Below are 21,673 nucleotides of genomic sequence, written 5' to 3'. Positions count from 1 at the left end.
CAGTCCAGATATCTCTTTGAAATCGGTCATGAGATGGCCTATTGCGCGTAAGGTCTAATTGCCATCCTGGACGTAAAGAAGTATGTAGTCCGCATAAAGTACTGCTAGATGGAATACGGTCCTGAGAGGTATACCACAGTGCATACCCTCTTGTCTCAATTGTATTGCCTCGCTCCATTGCTATTACAAAAAGCAATGACTAAAGGGGGCATCCTTGACCGGTGCATCTACCTATAGAAATGGAGCATGAGATAAACTACCCTATCTGGACCCTAGCTGTCAGGATTCGCATATAAGAGGTGGATCCATTTACACCAATTAGGACCAGCGCCTAACCCCTCCAGGACCTCTAGCATATAGTCCCAGTGGAGAGTGTTGAAGGCCTTCTCCACATTTAGGGCAATACAAGTAGCCTGAAGGAAGGTGTCTGAGGAACTTGCCATGACATCCCAGAGTCTCCTTATGTTATGGGAGGTGCTGCAACCTGGAATGAACCCTGATTGGCCAGAGTGTATCAGTGAAGGAAGGTTTGGAAGCAGTTGGATAGCCAATAATTTAGTGAGGATTTTAAAATCAGCATTGAAAATCGATAAAGGACAGTAAGAAGACATTTCTTTTGAGATGTTTTTTTATTTGAGCATCATAGACATGATGGCCTTCATTTAAGAAATCAGGAAGGTATCCTCACTCCAGGGAGGTAGTATACTGTTGAAGCAAAGAGGGTATAGAATTCTGATGATATTCTTTCCGCACCAGGAGTTTTCCCTAGGGGAGTTCATGGAGTATTGCTTTGAGTTCTCTTCGGAACAATCGGAGATCGAGGTCTTCTCTAGCTGAGGAAGACAGCTGAGGTAAATGAAGCTGGAGGATGAATGCAACCAGCGCCGAAGAGGTGAAAATTGCAGGTGGTGAGTAAAGAGTCTCATAGTAGGTGCAAAATGCTTTGTTGATGGTCGATTGAGAGGTCAGTGACGAAAATGATGGGTGGGTCACTCTAAGTGGGGTAGAACTTGGTGGTCTTGGCATGGCAAGGTGCGCAAAAGCCAGTCACCCTAGTTAGGAGACCAAGTCTGGTAGGCGTTATAATCGAAACAGCATAACCTTTTAGAGCATCTAAGTGAGAGCATTACTGTACTGAAGATCCACACCTTTTCTCCATTTTTGACCTCTTTTCACTATGTACATATCTCTAGGTTACAGATTGATCCATTTAAATGGAGTAAAACTCTGCAATGTGGTCTGTTGGTATTATTTGTAATCTAATATTGGTTGCTAGCACTGATTGCACCCAATAGTATATTTTCCTTTACACTCAGAATGAGAGTGTAACACCTCGTCAAACAGAGCATACATTTTCTCTTACGCATTCTATAATGGGGGCTAGAGTTATTTCTCTGAATCGTGTCTTGCTTGAGAATCCAGTCTTGCTCTACTGTTCTGGGCTGCTTTGTTTATGCGTGTTGGACTTGGCCCTTTATGCAGGGTCATCCCTGAACTTCTTGCCTCCCTCCTGTATTTTGTCTGACCTGTTTTTGTTGGTTTTATGACTCTGGGCACTTTACCACTGCTGATCAGTGCTAAAGTGCATATGCTCTTCCTATTGTAAATTGATGTATGGATTAGTGACTCCATGATTGGCTGATTTGGTTTACTTGTCAGACCCTAGTACAGTGCACTGCGTGTGCCCATGGCTTGTAAATCAAATGCTTTTGGTGGGCTTGCAGCACTGGTTGTGCCACCCACAGAAGAAGCCTGTAAAGTGTGTCTCAGGTCTGCCATTGCAGAGCCTGTGTGCAGTCTGGTACTGCCATGTTGACTGGGCAAGTGCACCTACTTGCCAGTCCCCAAACCTTCCCTTTTCTGCATATTAGTCACCCCTATGATAGGCCTTGGGGCAGGGTGCCTTGTAGGTAAAAGGTAGGACAAGCTCTGATGTGTGTGGCATGTCCTAATAGTGAATTACAGTAATTTTCGTTTTTTTTACTATTGCAAGGCTACCTGTTCCCCATAGGCCAGAATGGGCAGTTTGATTATTACAGCTTATAATCCTAAATGACTCAGGGCACTATGTAGAAATTCGAGTTTAGTATGCCTGAACTCAGAATGATAAACCTTTAGTGAAATTGGTTTTAACATTCTGTGTTTGAAAATACCACTTTTAGAAAGTAGATATTGTCTTGTCCAACCATCCAAGCGTGCCTCTGCTAGGTTGTGTATTACTTGTCTGGAGTTTGAGTGACAGGGGCTGAGGGATTCCAAGAGACAGGGTGAGTCAGCACAGGGCTGAATAGAGAGATCTGCATGTAGTTGGGAGGGAGGAGTTGCACCTGGGACCTGAATAGGTATGTGCCTTCCCTCCACAATGCTGGCCCCACCTCCTGTGGTGCGTCTGATGACCCAGGCCTGCACTGTGAAAGGAAAGAAGGAGTCTTGTCAACAAAGTGCTCCAGGACTGACCATAAATGGTTTGGACTAGGCAAAGGCCTCTCTGCCTTCAGGGAACAAAGGGAAAATGAGTATAAAAGAGGGGACCCAGACGCCAGAACTTTAGATCACTTTTGGGAAACAAGAAGAAACCTTTGCTGAGGATAGGAACCAGAGAATCTGAGGAGAGACTATCCCTAAGCGTGAGGGATTGGCCTGCAGTGATTGCCTGACTGCCAAAGAGAGGAAAAAGGACATTTGTGCTACTTTCATTCAACTTGTGAAGTCTCTCCAAGGGCTTGAGATAGAGCTTGCCTCCTGCTGAAGTCTCAGGGACAACAGACTTCACCCACCAGCTCCCCAATAGTTCTCCGGGTGCCTGCAGTTGTGTTGGGCTTTCTGAGGGACTGCTTGTCGCAAGGAGCTGGAAACGCCACTCACAAACAAGAAGCGTGTCACTGAAATGCCGCTGTCGGTTCACAACGCGAAAGCGCCTCGCATCGCCGGAGAACAGGATCGACGTCGCACCAGACGCTGCCGCATCATCGAAGAAGCGTGTCACAGCTGCAGCCACTGTTGTTGCATCGCTGGGAAAGCGTGTTGCCGCTGCAGCTGTCACATCATTGCCGAAGCGCCTCGCATCGCCAGAGAAGAGGATCGACTATGCATCAGATGCCGCTGCATCACCGGGAAGCGTGTCGTAGGGTCTGTCGTGGCTCAGAAGAATCGTAGATTTGCAGCACGGCTGTCGGGCGTGCACGCATCATGTCGCATCAATGCGAAGATGGCATTTTGTTTCATTGCACCGGATCTTCATCGCATCACGACGCTGCGAGCTGCATCGCCACAGAAGCGCAGTAAGAAACCAAAGCATCACCTCCCCACGCCGAGAAGAACCAACGCATACCCTATGCATCAGAAGGGACCCAACGCATCACCGTTCTTGCGTGTAAGGAACTAACGCATCACCTTCCCTGCAACACTTTTGCTGTATAGCGTTACTCATCCAAAGGTACATTGAACTCAAAGCGTTGCATTTTACATCTTAAGAGAACAATGCTAATTCCACCCTTTTTAAGAACAGTATTGAATATTTTTGTCATTTGTGGTCTTGTGTTAAGTTTATATAAAAATACTTATTTTTATACTACAACTTGTGTGGTATCCATCTGTAGTGTTGTCACTGGGTTACTGTATGTGTTCACAAATGCTTTACACACTACCTGTGAGATAAGCCTGTCTGCTTGTGCCAAGCTACCAAGGGGATGAACAGGTTTTTTTTTAGGAGTGTACCCCTTACCCTGACTAGACGCAAGGGTCCCTATTTGGACAAAGCTACCTACCTCTACCAACTAGAGACCCCCAAATCTAAGAATTCGCCACTGATATGGAGGTCTTAGCTTCCACCCACTTTGTTGTACATTTTGGGCCTTACCCTCTCAGCACCTGACTTGTGCAGGTGTAATGCTTTCACTTTAGGTGGATCCAGATTTTTTATGAGAACCTCTGGTTCAACTGGATCTCAGCCTTTTGTTGTTTCCCTCTTGAATGTGATCGCCATTTTTACTGATTCGTGGATGAATGCCTGACATTGAGTTTTAACACTGTCATTAAATGTAGTGTATGTATTATTGCCTATTTGTTTCACTGGACAGGTTTCCATTTAAGTATATGTTTCTGCCTGCATATTAAAGTGTTTTACATTTTTGCCTACAGGATAAATATAGCAGATCAGTTTTTATTATTGAATTCCAGGTCTTAGCACTCTAATAGGCTGGGTCCTATGGAGTTGGTCTACTCCTGAGATAGGTAATGATTGTTGAAATGTCTTAAACAGAAATGTAAGGGTAAGAGATTTACCATGTCCCAGGGCAGAGATTTACCATGATTCTGCCATGGCCCATCCTTATTTATGGAAAATACCCTTTAATATGCTGGGAGTTTGCACTACCGGCAAGCTGTAGTTGCATGCTTTAAGTCATCGAACACCCCTCTGAACTGTATTTTTACAAAGTTTTTAAAACTGGTGACAAAAAAACTGGAAATTCACGAGACCATCTTTATCTAAATCCACAGCTAGGAATTACCTCTGCATTTAAAACTGGTCATAGTTAATAGCAATTACATTAGTACTGTGAAGTTCTTTGCATTTTCAAGAGATGTTTTAGATCCATGTATGGCTGCCTTCTCAGTGCTTAATGTGAGCCAGTGGTTTCTGGTGCTCGGCACCAGCACTTCAGACAGTCTGTTACATGGTGATGCTGTTCTTTTCATTTAGAGATGAGCAGAAACAACAGTTGTTTATTCATTCATTATTCATTAAAAATGACTAATACCTGCCGCCCACGCCATTCTTATAGCTTTGGGGTCTGGATTAGTCTGAACAGTCATACTTGTAGGAATGTGATGGTTAGTAGCTACACTGTTAATCACTGGCAGTACTGGCAGGGGCAAGGGGTGGTGCATGCTGCTGTGGCCTCCCGACTAGGGCCCTGGTACTTATTTGTTTACAAATTTAGCTCTGTGCCTTTTAGTACTATTTGTGACTTTTATCATAGACAAGCACTTTATAGACAATTATGAATGAATTTTTATGGTGTTTATATATCCGATGTTTTAAATTATTAACTTGTTTTAACTCTAAGATACTCAAGTTTGTAGGAATCATGGCTTTGTAAGATGTTAATTACTTCAACAATAAAATTATACTACTACCTTGCTTATTTGTGTCTTCTTGTTCAGCAGTGATCATTGTGAGCTCTTTGAATTATTTCAATAATTCCTCACACACTTTCATTCTTCCTTTGACATTTTTATACACTTTTTAGGTCTCGCCTACGCAGCGCGCATGTGCTGCATAGGCAAAAAGACCTTTTGCCGTTGCTTAGTCTTTTCAGCCAAAAACTTGCACGCATTCCATTGCCTTCAATCGCAACGCGTGCATCTGTGGCGTTTCACTTGTGGGAGAGCGCGGCACCATAAGGTAGCAATTATTGCTCCTGGTGCTGCACGCTCCCGCAAGTGAAACGCTTTCACTGACCCCCTCCTCTCACCCCTCCCCCTGCTGGAAACGTTTGCTGATGCTATAACCGGTTTGCTCATAACATCTGTGTTGCTGACTTTAGCATTAGGGAACCCGGTTCGAGCCCCGGCTTTGACTCAACATCCTGAGATTCTGGGCAAATTACTTAACCTTCCAGCGATAAACACAGGTCTTGTGTGTCTTCATAGTTTGATCTTTTTGCTAGTCTTAGATATTTTCACATATTGCCTCGTGGTGTAATATGCCTAAATTGGTTATAAGCAGCAGCGTTGTATTCTGCGGAATGGGGCGTGGTTAGGGTGGGTGCGTCATCATTGCCTCTCTGTTCCTTCTACTTCATTTGGGAATGCTTTCCTTGTGGCATTGCAGCTGGGTTCTGCACGTCGGCGGTGACATGCAGGGTTTGGTTCCCGCTGCCTATCTGGTATTTAAAAAAAACAAAGGGGAATTGCTATGAGGGCACAGTTTTTTTCAGTTGTCATGTAAACTGTGTGCTTGGCAAACAAATGAAAAGGGGGGGCCCTCGGCCCCCCCGCACGCATGGCGGCGCGGCGACCGCCTCACCCCTTCTCCCCTCGGGTCCTTCGACGGTGGGGGCGTGCCCTGGGGGCGCGGCCCACCGCCGATTGGCCGGCGCTCCTCCTGACCCGGAATCAATGGACTGGTTCCGGGTCGGGGGGGGCGGGCGTGAGGAGGGGCCACCCGGCCCCTCGGGAATAAGAGGTAGGGAGCGCCCAGGAGACTCCCTTGTCCCTGGACGCTCCCTCGCTGAACGTTGTGCCCCGCGTTCGGGGCTTCTTTGTTTTAGTAATTTTTTCCTTTTTTATTTATTTAGGTCGGTTGGGCGGAAGCTTGGAAGCAGCCGCGTTGTGAGAGCGCCGGCAGGCCAGGGACGCGAGGCGACGGTGTTTTTTCTCCCTTGTTCCTTTAGGTTATCAAGGGCTTACGGAGACCGGCCGCGTGGAGCCGCGTCGGGAGATTACTGAGCGAGACCTGCCGCGTGGAGCCGCGTCGGGAGATTACTGAGCGATCTTCGTCGACAGCCAGGAAAGCCTTGCGTGGGCGTCACACCGCGGGCGCCGGTACCAGTCGAGGAAGCACGGAGCACTAAGGTATCGGGTGGGGGCAGCGGTGGCTCGCTGCGAGGACAGGCTTGAAAATCAGTAATTAGGCGCCGCTATTATCTCTGGAGCAGGCAATTTTGGCGCGCTTTAGGAGGAACGACAAAACAGGCGCAAGGGGGCAATTTGATCGTGATTAAGAGGTGGGCTTTGCACGCTCCATAGAAAGCGGCGAAGCAGGGTCGACCAGGGCAGCACCTGGAGGGGTGACCCTTTGGGAAGTGTACAAAACAAGGGAGCATTTGTGTAACTGTTTGTCACGCTACAGTGCAGTCTTTGGTTATAATTCAGTGTGCTGATTGTGCCACAAACTGTGCAATTTTAAGAAAACGAGGAGACATTGCAGTATTTAGTTATAATCCATTTGCTATAGTCAGTCCACGAATGGTATAAAAGCAAGGTGACATTTATTGAAAGTGTTTTCATTAATATGTGGTATTAACTGATATGTGAATTGTTGTTCAAGCATACAAACGTGGCATTGCTTCAAGTAATGGTCGCTATTGTGGGGTATTAATTAGTCAATAACTTGTTGTTTAAGTAGTTGCACACAGCGCACAATAAAAGGGCTCAGGAGGGTACCAGTCTGTTGCATTAGTGTAATTTAAGGCCATTGATTCAAGGAGTTTTTGTGCAACTGCTCTGTTACACGGTATTAATACTTGTTTTCAATTCCAGGCTACCTTAACTACATTATTGGCGCATTTCAGCAGACAGTGCACGCAACGTGGTGAGGGCTGTGACCGCAGATCACCGTCGTCGACGAGGATACAGGAGGGGTCGGTAAGAGGGGTACGGGGGGCTAGCATTCATAGCTCCTGGTGGCCGCCGGGTGGGTCTACATTAGGTTTACTCACCCCCTTACATAAGCGGACAAGCCGCTAGTGTTGCGGTCGCCGGTGCATGGTGCTGAAAGCCCCCTGGTGACCCTCCATCTGAAAGGTACTCACAGCTGACCGGTTGGGAATTAAGTAGGCAGCGGGTGTTTTTTGGGGGGTTAGCATCATGCCAGGTCCAAGGGGTGGAAAAAGGGGGTCCAACATGGAGGCTATGATGCGGGCTATGATGCGGGAGATGTGTGACATTAAACAACAGCTAGGACAAATTAAGGAGCGGGAAGCCCGGCTGGAGGATAGAGAGGGCGAGGCCCCGGGCCCGTCCGGGAGACCGGTCCGCAAGAGGGTGGCACCAGTGCCAAGAGGGGAATTTGTCACCCCGCAAGGGAAACCCAGGTCCAAAAGACCCAAGGAGGCGGTCCCCACCCCAGGCCCAGGGGATCCGTTACCCGCCGCACCGCCCGCGGTGGTCCCACCCCCACAGGTGCCTACACCCATTGCCCCTGTGGTGCCGGTGCCGGCAGGTCAACCAGTAGACGCTGGGGCTGCTTCCGCACCGGTGCCCACAATCCCGGGTACGGGCGGGCCACACCCGACGCCCGCTTTGCCAGCTGTGCCAGGACCACTGGGCATAACCCCAGTGGTACCTGTTGTCCCGGGGGGTAACGCAGATTCAATGCCACCCGAATTGTTAGCTCAGTTAACGGCCATGATGCCATGGCTCCAAAAAGGAGGAGCCTTCCCGAATTCGGTGGACCATGCAGCAGAGGCTGCAAGGTTCGTAGAAAAAATCAGGTCGGCACCGATCGCAGACAGTGTTGCATTGCCAATTTCTTCTCCCCTTGCAGGTCCAAGTGTTCCCCAGCTGGACGGAGTACGAGGGCAGCCGCCCCCGGTGCCCGCACTTGGTAAGGAAGTGGCATTGCCGCTCTTGGGGGACGGCGTAGTACCTTCCAGGAGCGAAAATCTAGCTCAACATGTGTCTTTAGCTGTTAAGGAAATGATTTGGGCTGATAAATACGTGTACATTTATTCTTTATTATTGGATAATAGGGAAATGGAGCAGGCAAAAGCACTGAAAGAGTGGATGCTCCCGAGTGAATGGAGGGCGCAGTGTACTAGATTCAGGGTTGAAGAGAATCTCAATAATTGGATGCAAGCATGGGCCGTTTTCACTGCAGTTAAGGCTGAGCGTCCTCCAGATCTGCAGGCTGCATTGGCTTGCTACTCGAGCAGGATTGTGGGGTGGAGTCAGCAGTATTCTGGGGAAGCATGGAAGGGTTATGATGTAAATTTTAGGAAGGCATTGGAATTCAATAGAGCATTACCATGGGACTCGGTAGATTCCTTGGCCTGGCACAAACAGTTCTCTGACACTGCACCTCCCCCCCAGTTCGGCGCTGGCAGGGTGTTCACTAGACCGCAGCAGCCCTTTCGGCCCCCCCAAACGGGTGAAGTACCGGGGAAATTTAGGTCAGGTGGGCCAGAGAAGAAAGGAGTGTGCTGGGATTTTAATAAGCGTACCTGCACACGGGCCGCGTGTAAGTTTAGGCATGCATGTGCCTCCTGTGGCCACCCCTCTCACCCAGAATCTACCTGTAGGTCCAAGCAAGGTAACACGGGACAGAGAGGTAGGGGAAGGCCACTATAAGTCAGACACGTCACGCCCCCCCACTCCAGTGGATGTGGTGGCAATGATTCCATTCTTGAACAGATACCCGGACCACAAAGCGGCCACCCTACTCCAGGAAGGTTTTTCTAAAGGTTTTAGGATTCCGGCCGGGGGATATACAGGCAGTGCGCATTGTAGAAATCAATTATCAGTCACACACAATCCGGCTGTTGTGGCCGCCAAAATTGACAAGGAGCTTTCCTTAGGCAGGATATCAGGCCCTTTTTCTGCAGTGCCAGTACACAACTTTGTGTGTTCCCCATTGGGAGTTGTCCCCAAGAAAGAGAAGGGGCAATTCAGATTGATTCATAACCTATCAGCGCCAAAGGGGGCCTCACTGAATGATGCCATTGACGAAGGTATCTGTAGTGTTAAGTACGCCTCTTTTGATCAGGCTGTGACCCTATTACAGGCCACTGGACCCGGGGCGCTGATGGCGAAATCAGACATAGAGTCCGCCTTCCGCCTCCTCCCAGTCCACCCGGCGGACCAACATCTTTTAGGTTTCACCTTTAGGGATAGCTTCTACATGGACAAATGCATGCCTATGGGTTGTTCTATTTCTTGCGCTTACTTTGAGATGTTTAGTTCGTTTCTTGAGTGGGCCATGAGACAGGTGACAGGCCACCGAAGGGTCATGCATTACTTAGATGATTTCCTCTTCCTCGGTACAGCGGGTTCTCAGGAGTGCGCACTAGCATTGCAGGAATTTTGCGTGCTCATGCGGGCTTTTGGGGTCCCGCTTGCGCCTGGGAAGACGGTGGGCCCGACCACCTGCTTGGAATTTCTGGGCATCGAGATTGACTCGATGGAGAAATGTTTTAGACTACCTAAGGACAAGGTGTGCAAATTCAAGACGTCGCTTCAGTTATGCCTCCGGAAAGAGAAGGTCACTTTGCAGCAATTACAGGAGGTGGTAGGGCAACTGAATTTCGCACTAAGAATCATCCCAATGGCTCGCCCCTTCTCTCGCTCCATCGCGCACGCGATGCAGGGGCTGAGGGAAAAACACCACCGCACGCGCCTATCGTCTGAAATTCGCCAGGACATGCTTATTTGGATGGCATTCCTGGGGGATTTTAACGGTAGGGTGGTCTGGCCCGGCCCGCTCACTACATCAGCGGAGTTAGGACTATGGACCGATGCGGCCGGTAGTGTGGGCTTTGGTGCCATCCTAGGGGATAGGTGGGTCGCTCAACAATGGCCAGAAGAATGGAACACATGGGGTTTGCTCGGCAACATTGGCTTCCTGGAACTTTTTCCAATATGGGTGGCACTGATGGTTTGGCCCGAACACCTATGTAACCAATCAGTGGTGTTTTGGTCAGATAACATGACAGTGGTGGAATGTATCAATCAGCAGGGGGCGCGGTGTCCTTTCATACTTCGTTTGATCAAAGAAATTGTTCTGCGTTGCCTTAAACTGAATGCTAATTTTAGAGCCAAACATGTCCCTGGTGTTTTAAACAATGCTGCTGACGCCCTTTCTCGCTTCAAAATGCAGGTTTTCAGGGAACATCTCCCCACAGCAGACCCCTCGCCAGCACACTTCCCAGCAGTACTTTGGCAGATTGGTGCCCCAGATTACAAGACCTCGTGGTCGCTAGCCTAGCCCCCAGGACCAAGACGGCTTACGAAGGGGCGTTTCTGTCTTATTGTTCTTTTTTGGGGCCACAGTGGGAAGTGCTTTGGGCGAAGGAGGATGGGTTTGCAGCCTATTTAGAATGGATGCACAAAGAGGGGCGTTCAGTAGCAGCGGCAACCAGACATAGGGCAGCAGTGTCATTCTTCGCTCAAGCTAGGGGCTTCCGGGATCCCACCAATACCTTTATGATACGCAAGGCTTTAAGGGGATGGCGCCGTATTCAAGGACACCAGAAGGATAAAAGGAAGCCCATGGGGTTGGCCCGGCTAACAGCCTTACTGGGCACGCTGGAGATTGTTTGTAACTCAGAGTGGGAAGTGCTTCTTTTTAGGGCGGCATTTTCCCTGGCATTTTATGGGGCACTGAGAATTAGTGAACTTGTGGCGGGATCTAAGGCTGACATACTAGGTGGCTTGCAGAAGGCTGGGGTGACGATAAGGGGTGACACCATGTGGGTGATTATCCAGAAATCAAAGACCGATCAAGAAGCTAGGGGTCACACCATAGTTCTGCGACGGGCCCCCGCCAACCCGTGCTGCCCGGTGAGGCACGTGGAATCCCTCATGGGATTATTGGTCGGTTCAGTAGGCAGGGCGTTGCTCTGTCACGCCGACGGGAGCCCCCTGACCAGGTATCAGTTCAGGAGAGTGTTCGAAATAGGGGTTACAAAAGCGGGTCTTGATCCTAGAGATTTTGGATCTCATTCCTTCAGGATTGGGGCAGCAACTGAGGCGGTGGCGAGGGGCCTCCCGGTGGAAAGAGTGAAGACAATTGGGAGGTGGTCGTCAGACTGCTATAAACGTTATGTTCGGATTGACATGCTATGATTACCTGTCTCTCACGCTTGGTCTCTTTTCCGCTCTCTTACAGTTTCTCAGACCTGTTACGCAGGGGAGGAATTTGTCGTCGGGCACCGCCAATATTCATCGGCACAGAGCGGCGACCAGGAAACGACAAAGAACAATGTCTGGATTGTTGGTCATTCATATGTTAAGCGAGCGGAATGTGTTTTCCTGTCAGGTGGCAAGAAAGAAAGGGCGGCACAACTAGGGTTGAATATCACCTTCTTTGGCAGAGGCGGGTTGTGTCTTCACGAGTTTAGGGGATTCTTCCAAGGGCTGTTAGCACGCCAGCGGGCTCCACCGTCAGTGGTGATACTTCACCTTGGGGAGAACGATTTGGCAACACTGGGCAGGCGCACCTTGATTGAGGAGATTATCTCAACAGCGGGTTGGATAGCTAGGACCTGCCCCGGGTGTACACTAGTGTGGTCACAACTAATACCTCGACTTCAGTGGCGGGGGGGCGATTCAGTCAGGGCGTTGAATCACTCGGTAAAGAGGATCAACACACGGCTGGATAGGTTGTTCCGAACACCCGTGTTACAGTCAATACCTCATGGGTGCATCTGGGGTCAAAAGTATTACTTGAAAGACGGGGTTCATCTGACAGAAGAGGGTAATGTCCTATGGGCTGACAATATCTGGGCTTGGCTGGAGGGCTGGGGTAGGAGGATGTGTCCTTAGATAGGGGTTAGAGGGGGAGGCCAGATCGTCGGTTAACAATACTGGCCTGTGGCGGTAAGGTCATTATCGGTGAGCACATATTTGAGGTCTGAGGGGGCGGGCATCATCCTATGGAGGTTCCCGCCCAGGGGGAGGAGCCTGCGGGCCACTCCCAGTACTCCAGGGGCAAGGTAATATGCAAAGGAGCGCGGGTAGGAGTAGTTCACGCTTTCCTTAGGCTGGTAGCCACCCCGCGCGCGTGGACTCATGACGCCACCGGCGCAGAGTAAGGGCCCTCCTTTAGTGGGTAAATGGAGTTTGGGGCGTAGACCGGGCAATTCCGGGGGTAACACTGCGCATGCGCACTTCTAAGGGGAAGGCGCCGCTTGTAGGACCTGACACCGGTAGTGACCCTGCCATATGGCCAGAAATGTACAAAAATCAAGATAGGATGTTTAGTTAAGCTAGGAACTACTTGTATTAGAGTTTTGTTAAGGTCAGGCTCTCAAACTTGTTGATAACGATTGTACAACTGAATGTCCTGCTGATTTTTGTATTTCATTGTTGATTATGCAATTAAAACCCTTTTTTAATTTCATACTTTAATAAATACGGCCGGGCGACTAGCGCCCGCCTTCCAAAGAGTAAACACGTCTCGTGTCCACGTTCCTTGGTGTTGGGTGCCGGATGAGGGGGGGGGCGGCAGCTAGTCGCTGACCATGTGAAAAGGGGGGGCCCTCGGCCCCCCCGCACGCATGGCGGCGCGGCGACCGCCTCACCCCTTCTCCCCTCGGGTCCTTCGACGGTGGGGGCGTGCCCTGGGGGCGCGGCCCACCGCCGATTGGCCGGCGCTCCTCCTGACCCGGAATCAATGGACTGGTTCCGGGTCGGGGGGGGCGGGCGTGAGGAGGGGCCACCCGGCCCCTCGGGAATAAGAGGTAGGGAGCGCCCAGGAGACTCCCTTGTCCCTGGACGCTCCCTCGCTGAACGTTGTGCCCCGCGTTCGGGGCTTCTTTGTTTCCCACCCACCATCCCTTGGTACAAAGTTTAAGCAGCGTTAGGTCCGGTCTCATGGTAAGTTTCATAGGTATAGACCGCGGGGGAAAGTAGGTTGTTGTGGTACTTTGTGATCTGTTGTCAGGACCTTTTTTCCCTTTGTAGAAAATTGATGTGTGGAGTGAACTATAATTGAAGATGAGTGTCTTTAGGCCTTTTTTCCCTTTGTAGATATACGTAGTTATTGTGATTATGAGCAACATGCGTGAACCGAATTGTAATTTTATGCCATGTGTCGTTAGGCCTTTTTTCCCTTTGTAGCTATGCGTTGATACTGTTCTTTATTAGCCAGTGTAGTTGTCCTTTTAGACTTTTTTCCATAGGTCGTCGTATTTATTAGGTATGGGGCATGCGGTAAGGTCATTATCGGTGAGCACATATTTGAGGTCTGAGGGGGCGGGCATCATCCTATGGAGGTTCCCGCCCAGGGGGAGGAGCCTGCGGGCCACTCCCAGTACTCCAGGGGCAAGGTAATATGCAAAGGAGCGCGGGTAGGAGTAGTTCACGCTTTCCTTAGGCTGGTAGCCACCCCGCGCGCGTGGACTCATGACGCCACCGGCGCAGAGTAAGGGCCCTCCTTTAGTGGGTAAATGGAGTTTGGGGCGTAGACCGGGCAATTCCGGGGGTAACACTGCGCATGCGCACTTCTAAGGGGAAGGCGCCGCTTGTAGGACCTGACACCGGTAGTGACCCTGCCATATGGCCAGAAATGTACAAAAATCAAGATAGGATGTTTAGTTAAGCTAGGAACTACTTGTATTAGAGTTTTGTTAAGGTCAGGCTCTCAAACTTGTTGATAACGATTGTACAACTGAATGTCCTGCTGATTTTTGTATTTCATTGTTGATTATGCAATTAAAACCCTTTTTTAATTTCATACTTTAATAAATACGGCCGGGCGACTAGCGCCCGCCTTCCAAAGAGTAAACACGTCTCGTGTCCACGTTCCTTGGTGTTGGGTGCCGGATGAGGGGGGGGGCGGCAGCTAGTCGCTGACCATGCACAATGTAGTGCCTTTGCCTTCTTTGATATGCCGCATGGTGCTGGGCGGGCCGCTAGGTAGTGTGGGCGAGCCGGAGGTGCGCGTTGGTATTGCTCCAGCATGGCGGCCTGCGGCAGCTGCTTTTTTTTTCTTAAGCCGGTGTCCACAATGGTATTCAGTGACAGGCTTGTGCGGGGGAGACAAGTCCTGTGCATTGTGGCGCTTGTCCTCCTTTGCTTTAATAAAACTGATGGGACCGCATTCCAGCCAGCAGCATGAAGAATGAAAGCCTATGTGCGCTACTGAGAGAAACCCTTATTTTATTAACCAGGGCAGTGTAGATCTTTACCGCATTGACGGCCTCAGTCGCGGCACCGTGATGATCATGCCTTTCATTTTAAGCTGATCCTCTGGGGAGAGAGGTTGGCGTCTTGCACTGGCTGGTGTTCTCACGCCCCCATCCCGGTGATTGCACGCTGAGCCCTAAAGCCCATTGTGGAATGAGCCCGGCATGAGTCATTTTGGAAGGGGGATAAAGTGTCATGCGATGCATGCTTCGCAGTGGGGGTTTGTATCACTTGTTTTAAACTATAGTGTGGGTGTGTATATGCACAATCGTGTGCGTGCTAAGTCAGTGCACCATGGGCACTAGTGCAAGAATGCGCCTGCCCGAGGCCACGCAGTGGCCATCAGGAGGGCGGGCTCCTAGTCACGGAGGGCTGTCCCGCCCCCGCATGACGCAGTAGTTCCTCTCCTGAGGCAGTCTCCCCTGGTTGGTGGAGACTGGTAGTGATGCACGTCCGGGGCGGTGGGGAGGAGCCGTCTGGAGTTCATCAGACCTCTGCCCTGCTGGGGAGGCCTCTTTGCCGCCCCGGACGTCGCTGTTCCATGTTGGGACACTCTTTTCCCGCCCTTCCTCGAACCCAGAGTGTCGGCTTGAGGGGGCTCCGGGGGGAGCTTTTAATATGTTTCTTTTTCGTTGCAGGCGGAGTTACTGGGCGATCCGGAAGAAGAGAGGTGCAAACGCTGGACGTCAGCGGGCACATAGGGGTGCCAGAGCATAACCTCAGAGCCTAACCTGGAACCTCATGGGAGGTGCAGGAATCCGTGTCGGCGCCCCAGTAGTCCTTCGGGCGGTTGTGGGCCTGTGCAACCGGGGGTTTGCCTAGTCACGCCCAGTAAATGGGCGTGTCAGTATAATTATGGTATTTGTACAACAGTTGGGTGGTTCGCCACTGTGTTGTTTGGCTCAACAGGCGGGCAGGTAGCGAGAATGCGGCCTGCCCTAGGATCGCCCGTAAGCTAACCCACCGTCATTACATATGTTGTATGTAATAAACCTGCAGCAATTTTTACCCAAACCTAACATTTGTGTCCTTGTGTTATTTGCGGGTTTGGGCATGTGGGGCGGGGGTTCATGTGGCCCTGATGTGACTAAGGAAGTGGGCTTTGTGGCGGATGTTTACAGCAATAGTCAGGATTTGGTGGGACTCTTAAGCCTCTGGGCCCCGGTGCTTCTGCATCAATCGAAGCATCGTGCGCACGTGTGTATGTGTGTGCAGGATGCCCAGTTTCAATACTGCTCCTTCACGGAGAAGTGTGTGTTTGTTTCGCTCTGTAAATGAAACTTCTAAATATGAGATTAATGAGGCTACAATGTATGTTTGTGTGCACGTGCTGTGCGTCCAAATTAACGTCACAGGTTCAGATTCTCTCTGTGGAAGACCCGGCCTTTCAAATTTTGGGGTCGACGGAAAGAGTGCCATTTAGGGGCGTAACCTGTTAAGCTGTTATTTGCACCAACCGAGCATAATGCAGCGAATAGTTTGTAAAACAAGGTGTGACTTTTGATACATTTATTTTTTTGATCACGAATCAACATTGTCACCTTAAAACGAAGCAGTGCCAGGGACACGAGCGTCTTATGAGGCTGGGCTGCCTGGCAAGGGCAAACTCCCCTCTGCAATTACCTCGTCAGCACGGCCTGGGCAACCCTTGTTGCTGTAGCAGGTGCAGTGGCACCGAGGCCCATGGGGTGAGTGGCCCACCTTTATTATGACTCTTATTCGACTAGGGGGCAGAGAAGCCTGTTATCCTCGGCAGTAGTGTTGCCTTCGATACCATTGCTGCGTCATTGCCCCTCTGCTACAAATAAACAAAACAAGAAACATAAGCCAGTGAATCTTCCCAGAAATCCTTAGATAAGAGAGCAGAGCCACCCCCACACCACTGCCCCAGCACGCGCTCCACCCTGCATCTGGGCCCAGAAGCAAGCAGCGAAGTAATCGCGAATGGGTACCATAGCACCTGCTGCTAGCCGGGCAGCTTCGAAGCACTGTAAATAACAGGTGAATTGAAGCTCCTTTTATCGATATCCTAACAATGAAAGCTGTGTCTGCCACACCCACAGAGATCTAGCCGTGACTTGTAGTTCACACACAGATCTATGCAGCAAGTGCTTTCACACACCGAGTTATCTTTGATTTCCGGTAGTTACATGGAGTTTGCTATGGAAATGTTTTACATTTCGTGCCCCCCAGCCCTCCCTTAAAAAAAGAAACGTCCCCATGATAATTCTGATGACGTCAGTAAATATATAGGTTACAAGAAAAGCTAGTAAGACGGGGACATACCACATTGTTCGTGTTTGCGGTCACACGGCGGATATCAGCCTCTTTAGTACGTAGCGTTTGCTGCCACCCCCTTAGGATTCATGTTATTGACCCTGAAAAGATAAAACCCTGATCCACAGGAGCATTGATGCTGCAGTCTACAGGCTGCGCACTCATATCTCTGCAGTTAAAACCATCGACAAAGTCCACTGAGCTGCCTCCGGAAGCTGTCATTCTGGTTAACACACTGTAAAGTGTATGTGATCATTTCTATGATAGGGAAACAGCATGTTGACTCTGGGGAATCATGTGTGTGCTGCGATGAATTATTATTATTATAATTGTTATTTTTTATTTTAGCACTGATAGCATGGATAATAATGATACTACAACTACTACTGATAATAATCATAATAATGATAGTAATAATAATAATACTTACAAAAATGATAATGCCACTAATACGAATATGAATAAGACTATCTATTATTATGTTGATGATGATGTATGGTGAGGATAGTTTTTACTTTAAAGTGGTAGTGTCTCCTCTCATACGATTTACACACGAGTGCCCATTCCACCAATCACGCCCGAGTTCTAAAACCAGGCCACTTTTACTCACTGACGGCTTCTTCATCATCCTCTGACATCTGTGCATAGGCTACCCACAGCAGGCAGAGAGGACACTTATATGTAAATAGAGAGACTTCCCTCTCGACTGGATTTCCTCTGATTTATTGACGGGAGTGTAGAACATTAAATGATACCTTCTTGGCGAGGTTGGCATCTTATTGGGCAGCACTAGCCAAGTTGAATAATTTGCAAGACTCCAACAACATGGAATTCTTGTGCTGATGTGCTTCATTCGCAGATGATGAAGGTGCTTCAGTGCAAAGGACCTCAAAGCGCTTTTCTTCGTTGTTTTCTTAAATTCCATAAGGTCGGCATTTACAGTGCCATTGCTCAAACTCTCCTAAATGCGAGACCTATTGCATTGCAAATGCTTGTTTAATTTCTTTCAGTTCATCTTTTCTTGGATTACTTCTTCCTCTCAAAAGTGAGCATCCCTCAAATAGAGTTTAAATAGTTTTAAGCTATCCTTATTTGATTGAGACCTTCATGGCCTTTATTGCCTTGCTGTTCATCGGCTGCACGGAACGACATTAAAAGTTTTCCGGGAGGAACCCTTGGTGGGACGAGGGTCTCAAGGCAACGCCATCTAGCTCGCACAGCCTTTTTCACCCTGGGGAGGACTGAAACCCCCATAGTACACCACTCCCTACTGCAGCTCCCGCGAGTAAGGGGGAGGTGGGGTAATTGCGCGTATAGCGCTGCCTCTCCCCCCGCGACACGGGACGCGCGCAGGATGACGCCCAGACGAAGCCCGGACCAAGGGCGTGCCCGTCTGGGCCCGTCAGAGCCTGAAAAAGACTGGGCTGGGCCAGACCCCTAACAATCATATTTTTTGTAGTCAGGTATCCTTCAAGATGTGGAGCAAAAATCAAGTTAATTGTGACTCAATCTGTACAAATGAATAGACGCAAATCAGGGGTGGGTTCCCGGGTGGCGGGGACTTTAGACGCATTTCTGTACGGGCCGAATTTGCATTGATGCACGAAATTGCCCTAAATGAATGGAGTCTATCCTTGGACCCGCAATCCTTATATGCATGTCAGCCTGACAATGGTACAGTTACTGTTATAGGTTGTGGTTTGGAAACTCCAGCTGTTCCTCGACCAACTGATAACGCTGTTGATTCACCGGGCCCATCACTAACTTTCATCCCTCGGACCAGGACATGAGCTCTGTGACCGAGCAAGAGCCGGAGCTACGGATTACCAGTGTCAGCACCAGAGGTCAGCAAGCAACGAGAAACCAGGGTGTTAAGAAGGGAACTGACCAGGGAACTAGAAAGAAAAGATGTGTGGCCTAGAAACAAAACCAGCGCGTAACACACAAATCAGTGTCTCGACAGATTTCCCCGGTTGTGAATAACAAAGCTTGTTCCTCTCTGTCGTCACTGTCCAGTAACGTTAAGGATAATACTAATGGGAATACCCCTCCTGTTTGGTCAAATGAGGATAATTTTTGTAAACGCCTGGGAATATTGATTTCTATAACCTCCTTGCTCCTCTGGTACAGAAGTTGGGCAGTATTGAAGAAAGATTAATCTCACATGAAAAGTTAGGAATCTTTCCCCAATTAACTAGCTTTGCTGTAGAAGATAATGGCAATGGTACTGGGCCAATGCTCTCAAGGGGGATGGTGTTATGGATAAGGGTATAACTACTACAACTTATTGCCCAAATCTTAAACCTAGCCAGGTTTGTTGCCAAGATCCGAAGACTTTGATGCCACCTAATGCAATCACTGACCTTCCAGCGAGTGCACACAATCAGATTGACAAGGGACAAAACTTCTCTATGATAAAGTCAGCAGCATTAAATAATCCTACTCGACCCTTTATGGGGGGGGTCGGGGTAGTATGACAGCTGACCTAGGTTCTCTGGCACACAAGCGGAGCAGGGTGATTGAGGCCTCGTCCAATGTGGTTTTAACCCTCCCCCGAAGCGACCCTGTACACAGTGATCTTAGCAAATGTGCCCCAACTGCCTGAAAACGATTTTGAACATTGATCAACTCTACTCTACAAGACCTGCCATTCATTTTCTGAGTACTAGAACAGGGTTAAATAATGTTCTTTTCAGTGAATTTAAAATGGCACGTAGAGTGTCATGGATAGGTAAGTCCAACAAACGATTGCAAGGTTGTTCTATTGTTTAGATCTCCAAATCTAGTGCGGCTCATTTTTGATAGAGAAAGAAGTGGGGAGACCAATGTAAATGGTATTAATATTCTCCCTTTGTTTTTTTTTTTATCTCCCTTTGACTGACGAAAAAGTGCTAACGGCAGCAGGATATATTTTTTATTGCAGAACCCCGCATAATTCAGTACCAACCAGCAATCGCTTTGAAATATTTGAGTACCTAGAAGCAATCGACTAATTAACCAAGAATTTAGCGTATTTCATAATGAGTATATGCCCAGTCTTGCTCAAGGGTCTACATGCAGTATGCTTGAATTACCCATACCTGGTGAAGATGTTAATCCCACTATTGTGGAGAATAGACTTAAAAACATCACAACCAGATGTGGAGATTTTCAGCAAGGGTTGTTAGATTCTGACTGTCACCAGTTATTGTTGCCTTGTGCCAGTCGGCTAATCATAACAGAAGGAGCCATAAGCTTACAAGTAATGCAACCTGCAATGGATCCTGTTACTAATCTTGCTCCATCAAAAGCGCCAATGCTTACACAGGATAAGTTAGGCGAGGAGGCCCTCTCTAAATTTGTATCTTGGAATATAGCGGGTCTATACCAAAAACTGACAAACCCAATGAGATGCGAATTTATACAGAGTCAGGATATCCTCTACTTACAAGAGACGTGGGCAAGAGACCAGTTACATATTAACGGATACAGAACCCTACACACTAAGGCAAGGGAAAGCAAGGGTGGCAGATTAAAGGGAGGTCTTTGTACATACATCACAAATACCCTTAACTTAATTAAATTTGAACCTAGGTTAGATAATGCTTTTTACCAGATAATTAATATTAAAATTGACAGCAAGCGATCAGTAATTCTGATTAACTTGTATAATAATATTGTTATGCTTGATGTAGAACCTGTCTTTAATGAGTTAGTAAGTGAAGTTCAATCTATATGGCATAATTGTGCTCAAGATACTAGGATTCGTTTTGGAGGAGATTTTGACGTGGAGGAAGGGTCTAGTTGCATGCACTTTATTCATTCTAAACTTGGGGAGCGGTTAAAGAAGCTGTTATGCACCCTGGACTTAGGATTTGTAAAGGAAATGTGTTTAGAATCAGAACCAATGGGTTATACTTTTAACGGGGGGTTTATTTTCTACGATTTACTTCTTGTTGTTGTCAAACTGCTATGCCTCTCAAGTTCGCTCATTTTCTATTGGAGATATATCTCTGAGCGACCATTTTCCATTGTGTGCCACCTTTAAAGGTTGGCTACGAAGTATTAAAAGACTGACCCCCAGCCTTTGGAGTCAGTTGTACTGGATCGAATGAATGGTTATGCATTGAAATGGGCTATGGTTGATCCTGAACATGTTTAAACAACTGTGGTAACCAAGTGTAAAACTGAATTAGATACTTGTATGAGTGATTTGGCTGGTCCCAGCAGCATTTTAGATTCCTTGGTGTTAATATCTAGCACTGTGAGGGAGGCCATTTTTCTCCATGAGTTCAGGAAAGCAAAACCATCAGGTTGGTTTGATTCCCAGTGCATGAAAGCACACATAAACTTTAAAAAGTCTCTCCATACTATCCCAAGAGATCAGGAAGCTATAAGGGTGGCAAGGAGAATGTATAACCTAGCTATAAAGGAGAGGAGAAATAGTTTGAAAAAGGAAGTGTGGGAGTCCCTCCATCAAGCTGCTATAAGTAGGGATAGTAGTGCCTTCTGGAAGGCAGGTAAAGCACCTTTCCTGAAACAAGAAGGGGGCCCCACTATTGAGATCGCCTTCCCGGAGGAAAAGTGGGTTGAGCATTTCACAGGGGTTTTAAGGGGATAGATCAGTTTGATAACGAATTAAGTAATTCATTACGAACTAGTAAATACTGACCTTAAATTCACCCTGGATGAAGTGATGACGGCGATCTCCAACACCCATGGAGGAAAGGCACCCGGACCAGATGGTGTTCTCTGTGATCTGTTGAAATTGAATTTATCTCTATGG

This window comes from Lissotriton helveticus, chromosome 8 (genome assembly GCF_964261635.1).
Source record: "Lissotriton helveticus chromosome 8, aLisHel1.1, whole genome shotgun sequence".
In the NCBI taxonomy this organism is placed as follows: Eukaryota; Metazoa; Chordata; class Amphibia; order Caudata; family Salamandridae; genus Lissotriton; species Lissotriton helveticus.
This window is presented reverse-complemented; position numbering follows the sequence as displayed.